The sequence below is a fragment of the Nycticebus coucang genome, chromosome Y (assembly GCF_027406575.1).
Source record: "Nycticebus coucang isolate mNycCou1 chromosome Y, mNycCou1.pri, whole genome shotgun sequence".
In the NCBI taxonomy this organism is placed as follows: domain Eukaryota; kingdom Metazoa; phylum Chordata; class Mammalia; order Primates; family Lorisidae; genus Nycticebus; species Nycticebus coucang.
In genome coordinates this window covers 7331457-7342761 of record NC_069805.1, presented here as the reverse complement: position 1 = coordinate 7342761, position 11305 = coordinate 7331457, and the positions used below count along the sequence as shown (strand labels likewise).

The window sequence follows — 11305 nt, the reverse complement described above, 5'->3', positions numbered from 1 at the left end:
CCTCATACAAACTTCTTCTATGGATCAAAAAGAGATGTGCATAAGTATTTGTAAGAATGTTCAACTCAGTACTATTATAGTTGCAAAAAAAGGTAAAACATCATAAGAGTTCAAATAATTTGATGAATTATTGATAGTTTATTCACATAATGAATATCATTTAGCAAAAAAAACCTGTGTTTTTCAAAGAGCACTTAATGATACAGGAAAATGCTTGTACCATAATATTGGATAGAAAAAATAGGATTAAAAAGCTGTACTTTTTTTTTTTCTAGTTTTACTTTCTACAGTGTTTATAGGAAAAATGCTAAAAATAATTATATAAAAACATTAATAGTTTTAGCTCTGGTTAATTTTTTTTTTATTTTCTAAACTTTAGTGTTCTTTTTTATAATAACAATAACAATGTTTGAGATGAGGACTAGAAACAAAAAACTCGTAAAGAATGAACGAACATAAATATATTCAGAAAAGAAATCAGAGAATTTCTGTGTCAAAATATCAAGCAATAATAATGGAAAGAAAGTAACATTCACATTGTCAAATAAGAGTATGTCTATTATAGAATGCTTTGACTCTGAAATTTAGTATGGATTTTATGTTCTTTAAATAATTCTATAATTAATTATAATATTTAAAAAATCAAATATTGTTATTAAAAGAATGATTCTTCAATATTTTTCCCATGTGAAATTACACAGTAGCATGATCTGCCTGCAAGTGTACTAAGGAAGAGGGAATAAATATTCATTAGGCCACGTTAAAAACGTTAGAATTGGGCAGCACCTGTGGCTCAAAGGAGTAGGGTGCTGGCCCGATATACCAGAGGTGGTGGGTTCAAACCTGGCCCCAAACAAAAACTGCAAAAAAAAAAAAAAAAAAGAACTTTAGAGTTATATAGAGCAGGTGTTAGAAGAGGAAGAAACTGAAGATTCAAAAGACTAAATGATTTTCCAGCATTCAGGTAGTACAACAGCTTATTTTTTTTTTTTCAGCATATAGTAATTACCATGAATTAGATTAGGCATTTAGGCCTTAAGAATAAAGATTAAAAAATTATTTCTGAGAATTTTCAGTCTTATAATAAGTGACATTATTTCAAAATTGATATTTTCAGTTAGTGAGATAAGTTGGGGTAGAGGTACAAAGTGGAAACTATTGAAAAAATATTAGTTTGAACCACCTGAAACTGCCAAAAATCAAGCATTTTTGTCCTTCAAATATGGTGCTTTGATATGATTCATTCTAATATAACTACACCAGAATTCTAATAATGGTTGAATCAATGAATGAATCTTGATAAGAATATGCCTTCATACCAGATGAAGGCATATTCATCTGTCAAAGTTGACTCAGTAGACAAACAAAAACCACAAAATAAATTGAACAAGAAAAGTTTAATATAAAACATCAGTAACCACAATAGGGGATTTCATTAACAAGGGATTAACTAGTAAGAAGTAAAGTGAATGATAAAGAATGCAAATGTAAGAATCAGCCACTACCCAACCCTAGCTCGGAGACACAACATCCAAGAGTGAGCTATTTTGCCTCTCTGCCCTAGGTCTGATATCCAGACTTCCAGGACTCACTGAATGACAGAGAAGTTGCGGTGATAGAAGCCCAGGATATATATCCTCTGGGGTGTAGTGGAAAGCTGTTTGCAGGAGAGTGTCTCACTGAATGCATTCTGCTAGGAAATAGCCCAAGCTGGTGCTAGCAGCAAAGGAAGCTGCTGGCTGCTCCTTGTTGCTCACTGCCCTGCACGGGAGAAGCTGCCTGAGCCACAGATGCCTGGTGTTAGAGAAGCTGTCTACAGTGCAGGTGGTGGGTGTGTGGAGAAGCTTGTGCACTAATAGGATTCTGGGGGTGGAGAAGCTACACAAGCTGCAGAAGCCTGCTGCAGGAGCACATGAGCAACAAAAAGGAAAACCTGTTCTCTGCAAAGTCTTCAACCACCCTCTACTGGTAGAGCTTAGCATCATGTCAGCTGGAAAATAAAAACTATTTAAAAGGCCAGCTGCATTTTTACACAGCAGGCAATGAAGAGTGAATTTGGTACTGAGACAATAAATTGATAACTGGCACAGTGTGTAAAGAGAGTCTTCCAGCCAGTGGAAATAGTATGAGAAAAGACATGTAAAAAAGACTTTCAGATCTCGCATAGTGATAGACTTGATAGTCAGACTGACTGTCCTACTGTAAAATAAACTAACAAAATCTCGTAAATGTCCTGGATTTTTTTTTAATAGAAATGGTGTTTAAATGAATCAGTGAAGTGGCAAGAAAGTAAGGAATACTTAGGTGCCAAAAGTAAGTTAGAGCATGAACTTGAACACTGAAGATGTTGTTCATTTTGGTGGCATTTGTGAAATATTTTGAAATTGAACTTTATTTTTCAGGGTCTTATGGTGTGCAAGGGACAAAAGATTAATTCCAAGGTCCTCTCAAACTGAAGAGTCTAATTTTGAGACTCTTTTACATTTCACTAGGATGCAGAAAGCTCACTGTGAAAGTAAACAAGATACCCAGGCTGTGCACTTACTTAGTGTGACATTGCAATAAACCTGCCCTATTTCCTTTTCCTAAGGGAACTTCAAGGAAGACTGCAGTGGTTAAACTTTGGCACTGGCTGAAGGAGAAAAATTATCTCTTCAGAATTCACAACCATATGCCAGTTCCTAAAGGATTACACCCTGAATTCATATCACCCAAGTGGTCTGAAACTTCAGGGTGAAAATTTTTTTTTTTAAATTATTATTATTATTATTATTTTGGTGACTAAGTGATTTAATACATGTAAAATTCCTAGACATTTTAAGGCACAAAGTGAGCACATGATACCTGTAAGCAAGTTTTTGCTACTATTGTATAGGATTTCCTTGTGGCCTGTAAATTAAAAAGTTAAAAGCATTAGATGAACATGGAGGAGAATTAGGTAACTGAGATTAAATATTCTGACTCCAGGGTTAAATAAGGTCAGATAAAAAAATCTTTCAGCCTAAGAAAGGGAAAATTAATTTTGAAGTGATGCCAGATTGGTAGTGCTCCATAGGATATGGGAAAAGTAAATACAAATCCTCTCAAAAGGGATATGCCTTGAATCCAAACTTCAAAAAGTCCCATAGATAGGTTGCCATCAAAAATCACAAAATGTACAAGGAAATTGGCCACAATGTACAAGAACAAGCAGAAGCAATAAAGTCATAAAAGCTTCAACTACAGGGTGGCGCCTGTGGCTCAGTGAGTAGGGTGCCGGTCCCATATGCCAGAGGTGGCGGGTTCAAACCCAGCCCCGGCCAAAAACCACAAAACAAAAAAAGCTTCAACTACCTGTATTTGAATTATCAACACAACTGGTATGTTTAATATATGTTTAAAGAAATAAAAAAGCGAAAAGGTGATCAAGATGATTTGAAAATGAATCACATAGAAATGAAATGAAAAGTGTAATATTTGAGAACAAATCCAAAAGCTGATTTAAATGCAGAGTAGATACTTGTGAAGCCAGAATTAGTGAACTGGGGGATAGAACTAAGAATTATGTAGACTGTTGCATAGAGAAAGAGAAGAAAATATGAAGACACATGGAGACATGAATGACAGCATGGGAAGATATCACATATATAAAATTAGAACTTCAGTAAGAGACGAGAGATAGAATGGGCAGAGGCAATATTAATGGTAGTTAAGAGTAGAAAACTTTTCAGAAGTAATGAAAAAAAAACAACAACAACAACAAAGATTCAAAATACACATTAATTTCCAAACAGGATTAATAAACACAAACTCACACCCAGCGACCCTGATATTTCCAGAACACCTTGGTATTCCTGTGTACACATAAAACACCAGTGGCAAGGAAACACTTAAAATAAAATTTAAAAAAACAGATTACCAAGAAGAGGTAATTAAACTGAGAATAACCATGGAAGACAAAAGAAAGAACAATTTTAATGAGCTGAAAGAAAATAGCTCTAACCCTGGAATGGCAAGACCATGAAGAACATCTCTGAAAACAAGGGCAAAATAAAGACATTTCAGACACATGAAAGCTGAAAGTTTGCAATTAACAATCTCTAACCTGCCCTTTCCTCCTCTCACAATTCCATGCGCTCTTTCTTTCCAACTAGGGACCTGTAGGATGGCTCCCGCAAAGAAGGGTGGCGAGAAGAAGAAGGGCCGGTCTGCCATCAACCAGGTGGTGACTTGAGAATACACTATCAATATTCACAAGCACATCCATGGAGTGGGCTTCAGGAAGCATGCCCCTCGGGCTCTCAAAGAGATCCGGAAATTTGCCATGAAAGAGATGGGAACTCCAGATGTGCGCGTTGATACCAGGCTTAACAAAGCTGTCCGGGCCAAAGGCATAAGGAATGTCCCATACCGTATCCGTGTGCAGTTATCCAGAAAACGCAATGAAGATGAAGATTCACCAAACAAGCTCTATACTTTGGTTACCTATGTACCTGTTACTACTTTCAAAATCTACAGTCAACGTGGATGAGAACTAACTGGTGATTGTCAGACATATCAAATAAAATTATAAAATCACCATCGTGTGTTGGTTTTCCTTTTCTAGTTGCAACATAAAAAAATGTGCTTTCATTATCCTAAGGCAATTCCCATTTATGGGAGCATTTAGAGAGCTTTTCCTAAATACTGATGCCCAGGCTCCCTTTCCCCTATCTATCTCTTGGAGTTTATTTGAAAGGGCCTAAGCAGGTTTCTAAAGTTGAACTACAACCTGGCTTGAGAACCTCAGTCCTAGGTAGTTGAGAAATGGCAGGCGTGATGTTAATGATTTTATACCTGCATGTTTTGTTAATGCTACAATAAACATTTTTCCAAAAACCAAAAAAAAAAAAAAAAAAATCTTTAACCTGAGGAAATTCTAATATACACTTCTAATGGAAGAAAGGTATTCCATTGGTGGTCTGAGATTGAGGAAAAGGTGATAAAACAAATGTAAAAATATGGGTAAATCTAGGCAAACTGTTAAAAAATAATTTTTCAGGAGCTAACATACACAGCTAAGAATGGGAAGGAATTATGAGAGTTAAAGTATTATAGAGATTTTGTATTGTTCAGGAGGATGATACAGATATTGATAATTATTGAGTTTGTAAGTTATACATTACAGCCAATATAAAAGTAATTGAAGTAAAATGGACTTACCTGTATTTTCAGATTTTTCCTTTATGGGTACCACTTAATTAATAAAAAATAACCCAACCAACTAAGACTGAAATCAGATAGCATTCATGAATAAAAATGTATGAAGGCTTTTGTTAATGGTTTGACCTGGGCTTCATCTGTCTATTTTTTTAAATTAATTTTTTTTTTTTTACTGTGTCTTGCTCCATGTTTTCAAATTTACGTGTATTATATTACCTGTCTTTTTTACTTTTACATTATCTACTGGGTACATGATATTTTTGTTACATATATAGACCATGTAATGATCCATTCAGGGTATATAGACAACCCAACACCTTGTGCATTTATCATTTCAACATGTTAATTAAAAGCCCTTCTACCTATTTTGAAATATATAGTACATTGTTGTTAACTGTATTCACCCTACCCTACTGTGGAACATTAGAACTTACCCTTTTTATCTAACTGTATGTTTGAACCCATTAACCAACTTCTTTTCATTCTACCCTTCTTTTTTTTAAATGATTTTTTCATAGTCTTAGTATGTCAACCGTATTCTTACAACAGAATGGCTGCAGGAGTTTTAGAGGTCATATCTGTATGACTCAGATTCCTGAGGCAAAAAGAACATCCCTTTGTTCAACTAACAAACAGTATTCTTAGACTACACCTATACTTTAAACAATGTTGTGTCCAGGAGGATGCCAGGCCCTGATTATCTTAGGCCTGGATCACACAAAGCCCTCTGTGCATCTATTGAGATAACAGAAAAGAAGACAATAGTTGTGAGGATTAGCTTCCCTCTGTCAGTCATTTATCCCATGTGTGCTTACTGGAACTTTATGTTAGCTCTAAATCTGTTTTTAAACTTTAAAACAATTGGAATATTAAACCAAACTAAATACACTTTGTCATGATGTAAGATTCCTTTTGTACGTGGCTAGATTCAACTTACTAACACTTTGTTGAGTACTTTTGAGTCTGTAGAAATACAGGTTTGTAGTTCTCTTTAGTGTTTGTCTGATTTTGGTATCGTAGTAATGCTATTTTCATAAAATAATTTAGGAAATATTCCCTCCTTTTTATTTTTTACAAAGAAATTTTGCATAGTTATTACTATTTTTTAAATATTTGTAGAATTTGCCAGACATGTCATCTGGACCCAGAGGATTTTTTTTGAGAAAACAAAAAATTATAGATTTCACTTTTTCACACATAAAGGATCATTCAGGTTTTCTTTTTCTTCTCATGTCACTTTCGGTTATTTGTGTCTTTCAGGGAATCTGTTCATTTCGCCTACATTATTGAAATTACTGGCATAAAGTTGTTGATAGTTTTTATTAATTATCTATTTAATATCTGTGAGACCTATGGTAATGTTTTTCTCTCTTATTCTTTTTTTTTTTTTTTAGAGCTAGTCTCACTTTGTTGCCCATGGTAGATTGCTGTGATGTCATAGCTCAGAGCAATCTCAAACTTTTGGGCTCCAGCAATTCTCTTGTCTCAGCCTCCCAAGTAGCTGGGTCTACGGGCACCCACCACAATGCCTGGCTATTTTTAGAGACAGTGTCTCACTCTTGCTCAGGTTGGTTTTAAACATGTGAGCTCAGGCAATCCACCTACCTCGGCCTCCCAGAGTGCTAGGATTACATGTGTAAGCCACAGTGCCTAGCCTCTCTTTTATTCTTGATATTGGTAACTTGTGTTTTTCTTTTTAAAAAATTGTTTAATAATTTGAATAATGACATATGCCTTCATATTATATATAAGTAGAAAGAAGCTTGATGTAGATGAGGCTTAACTACTGTTGAAAGTCACGTTTGGAACTTTGGTATATAGAAAATTAAGAGCAGTGGGACTTCTTAAGGAAAGGAATTCATCCTTCGTTAATCAATGGTAGCAACATAGACTTGATCATGATTACTGAAAATGGGATTTTGGGAAGATGATAATTGTTAAATAAATAAATGGATAAATAATACCTTATTTGCAGTAACTAGATTGATACTAGATGAGTATTCATGAAAATCATTGCTATTTGATCAGTTCTCCATATTGCCACAAGCAGTATCTTTCTAAAACACAAATAAGCCTTCATAAATCCCCAAGTTAAAAATTTTCAGTGGTTTTCCATCATCTTTATGAATTCTGTAAGGTGGCATGTAAGGCTTTTAATCGTGCCATCTTATTTATCCAACCTTATTTCTTACTTCTCTCCTCAGTATATTGCAGCCATCCTAGGTACAATGTTTTTACTAATTTAATCAATTTGCCTCTTTTGTCTTAATTTTTCTTTATTCCTTAAAGGCTAAACTCAAAGGTTATGTCATGTGCAGTTTTGCTTGCCCCTCTATTATAACACATGCCATATTTAATCAGGTTTAAATGTTTAAGTGGTTACTTTCCAACAAACAAAAGCTCCTTGAGGACTGTCTTACTCATTTTTGTACCCCAAACATGTAACACAATTCATCAAATACCGTAGGCACTCAGCAAATGTTTACTTGATAATTAATAATCCAAAATTGCAGTCTCGCTTACAGAATAGGTGAACTAGAATTGTACAGAGAAAGATACTATTCTTTGCTCTGGAAAAATACCACTGATCTGGATCATATAATTTACAAACATAAATCTTTCTTTCACAACAGGGAATAATCCAAGTGGAAGTTCATCTGGGAAAGAATGATCATTTTCATGTACAAAAGAAACTACAGCCATCAAAACAATTTTACAGTAATTGGAGGTTATACTCGGCAGCTGGATGGATGAGTATGAGTATACAGTTAATTTTTCAGGTCATGAGTATACAGTTAATTTTTCAGGTCAACATAATGACCTCAGATGTGAGTTTGCAAATGAATTAATACTACATTATAAATATAATCCTAAGAATGTGTTGGAAAATTGCTACAAGGTATACTGGGATAAAGACATGATAACATCATTAAATTCTAACAACAGACAAGTCATTCTGCTGCTTGATAGGCCTAATAAAATTGTGATACTTATTAGTATTCTTCTTTTGGTAAGCATAAATATTACAAAAAATACACAGAAGGAAAGCAAATATATAGGTCAAATTAAAGAGCCAAAAAAGGGTGACATTTACAACACATTGAAGTTATGCAAATTACTCATCTCAATAACTCTATTTACCAGTTGGTGTTTCAGAAGGTATACCAAGTTAAATATTTTAAGGAACAACATTTATCATGTTTGCATTAGTTTCAAATATATTTCTGCAAATAACAAAGCTTTTTCTTCGTAGCATGTAAATTATTATAAATCACACAAGGGCATGGTTTTCCACCTTTTATCTACACGAGCAAAACGGAGGGATATGATATACTCCCATGAGTAATAGTGGTTCATTAGCAGTAGTTATAGTGTATCTGAAAGATAGACACCCTCTCTTATCACATTGAGAATCATTGTAGTAGGGTAAGTTAGTGGTGACAATTATTTATTCTCCTCCATTCAGACTTCTTAAAGAAATTGACCTTCCACAATGTGGTACGAGATATCTGTAAAATATCTTTACAGGACATATTTTTCCATGCTTAACTCAAGAATTTGACTCAGTATCTATGTTAATGGCCACAAAAGCTGAAAGTATGAGACCTTATAGCAAGTGAAGCTACCATTGAGTGGTACTAATTGTGGGACATGTGTATTTGATGAGCAGGCAGGTTGCACTGGGATGGGAGATCAGGTCATTTTGAAAAGAGGGAGAGATGAAAAAACAAATAGCCATGGGCCATGATAGCTTTCCAATTCTTGGTCCAGGGGTGAGACTGATGATTCTTCCTCCCCCTGGATTCTGCAAATTCCTTGGATTCAGTCTTCACTTGTTTTCTTTAGAGTGCTTCTGTTTCTTTCTGACTCTTTTTCAATTATTATTATTTTTTTTTTTTTGTAGAGTTAAGGTCTGTACACAACATTGCCCAGCCTGGTCTCAAACTCCTGGGCTCAAGCAGTCCTCCTGCTTCAGCCTCCCAAAGTACTGTGATTACAGGCATGAGCCATTGTGCCCAGACCTGAGTGGTTGTTTCTTCCAAGCAAATGTTGCTTGAGCATCAGGACAGAGAGTTAAAAAATAAATTTGTAAGTTCCTTTGTCTTTTCAGATCTGATTGATCAGAGGAACATAAATACAGTTTATCTATTAAAATACTATCAACATAACAAGATTGACAAATATTTTCAACATATTTATCTTTCATTGAGGTTTAGCAAATAAAGATTTGGAGGTTATTCCTTACTTCAGATCATCTTTCAGAGTAGCTTTTCTAGGAGTCAGGAAATACATTCTGTAAAGGGCCAGATATAGGTTATTTTAGGCTTTGTGGACCATTGGTCTCTTGCACCTTTCTAACTCTGCCATTGTAGTATTGAAAGCATCCTTAGGCAATACATAACATGAAGGCATCATTAGGTAATACATGAATTAGTGAATTGATTTTCAATAAACAAATTGTGGGCCAGATTTGGCCCTTGGCTGTGTATGTGCTGATCCCCTAGAGTAAGCAGTTATAAACCTTTGGGCCTAACCAACTTCATGCTTTAGTGTTAGTACTTTCAGTGATTCCTGAGACCTAGAAAATATATTCAGTGCTTTTTTTTTTTTTTTTTTTTTGTAGAGGCAGGGTCTCACTGTACCACCCTCGGGTAGAGTGCCGTGGCGTCACACGGTTCACAGCAACCTCTAACTCTTGGGCTTACGCGATTCTCTTGCCTCAGCCTCCCGAGCAGCTGGGACTACAGGCGCCCGCCACAACGCCCGGCTATTTTTTGTTTTATTGTTGTTGTTGTTTTTGCAGTTTGGCCGGGGCTGGGTTTGAACCCTCCACCTTCGGCATATGGGGCCGGCGCCCTACTCACTGAGCAACAGGCGCCGCCCTATTCAGTGCTTTTTAGTTTAGAAAATGAGAATATGATAATTCTAATTGGCCTCATAGAATTTGATAAAAAATATTTGATTAATTAGAGTCAATGAGATTAACTATAGTAAAGTAGTAGATACAGTGGTTGAAAGATACTTTATTCAACAACTATTGTCAATGTCACACTTGTTTCTATGCACTGGAGGGAAATGAGGGAAAATGAAAATAGTAAGAAGTGCTATTTTTATTTGTGAGAGGTAGACAGAACACTGGAGAGAAATTCATAAAGTCTATACATTTTACTGACCTATGCCTTATTAAATGAGACATTTTTAAAAATTTAAAACACTGATAATTAAATTAACAGCTAAGAATTATAAATAGCCCAATAAGAGAGGGCAAAAAATAAATCAAATTGAAATTGCTGAGAAATGTAATTTAGCATAGTCTTACATATAAAGATATGTTTAAGATGTTAGGAAGATGTGTAATTTGCTTTCTTATTAATATAAAAAGCTACAATTCCAACCTGTCAGTTAGATTCATTCAGGCCTAAATGAAGAATTTTACTGCCTGTCTGCTAGATAGAGTCTAGACGGCTTTAGCTAAGTTTCTAATAAAGTCTTGACTGGTGAGACTAAAGATATAAAAGGATCAGGAAGCACATCCCTCCATTCTGTTTTTTACCAGAAAAAGGTCAAGGGTTGAATGACTGAAAGAGAGGCTTATAGCATTGTTCTCTTAACACAGTCTGAAGTTATCTTCCAGGCTACAGATAAGTAGATTATGAAGGAATTATTCCATATACTGTGGAACAGCAAACCTCCCAAGTCCAAGAAATTCTTACATTATATCCCATAATTATAGGATTCTTGAGACATCAATATATTTACCTGGCAGCTCTGTTAAGAGTTCAAGATTCTCTGCTAATAATGGTATTCCTTTTAGTCTTTGCAGCATCCCCAGAGGAGAGCAGAAGAGGTGAGGTAGAAAAGGAGGGAGGCTATTTTTCTTTCCAGAAAGAGGAAAATTTAATCAAAAGATTTTATTTCTGATGAGAACATAAACTGCTCTGTCCTGATGGTGAATCCCTGGAGTTAGGCTGCAGTGAGCCCTAAACCATTCACCTGCTGTGTTGACCTGGTAATTTGGGAGTGCTCTGAAAGGCTTTGCTTCTTGCTTCTTTGTCTTCCACTTGGAAATACAAATGCTCTCAAAAAGGTCTCTTGTAAGCTAGACTTGAGGCCAACAGACCTG

General features: G+C 35.3%; 1 pseudogene; it reads left to right on the top strand.

Moving 5' to 3' along the window:
* The first annotated feature begins 4144 nt into the window (after window positions 1-4144).
* Window positions 4145-4517, top strand: LOC128579159 (60S ribosomal protein L31-like; annotated as a pseudogene).
* The last annotated feature ends 6788 nt before the right edge of the window (window positions 4518-11305 follow it).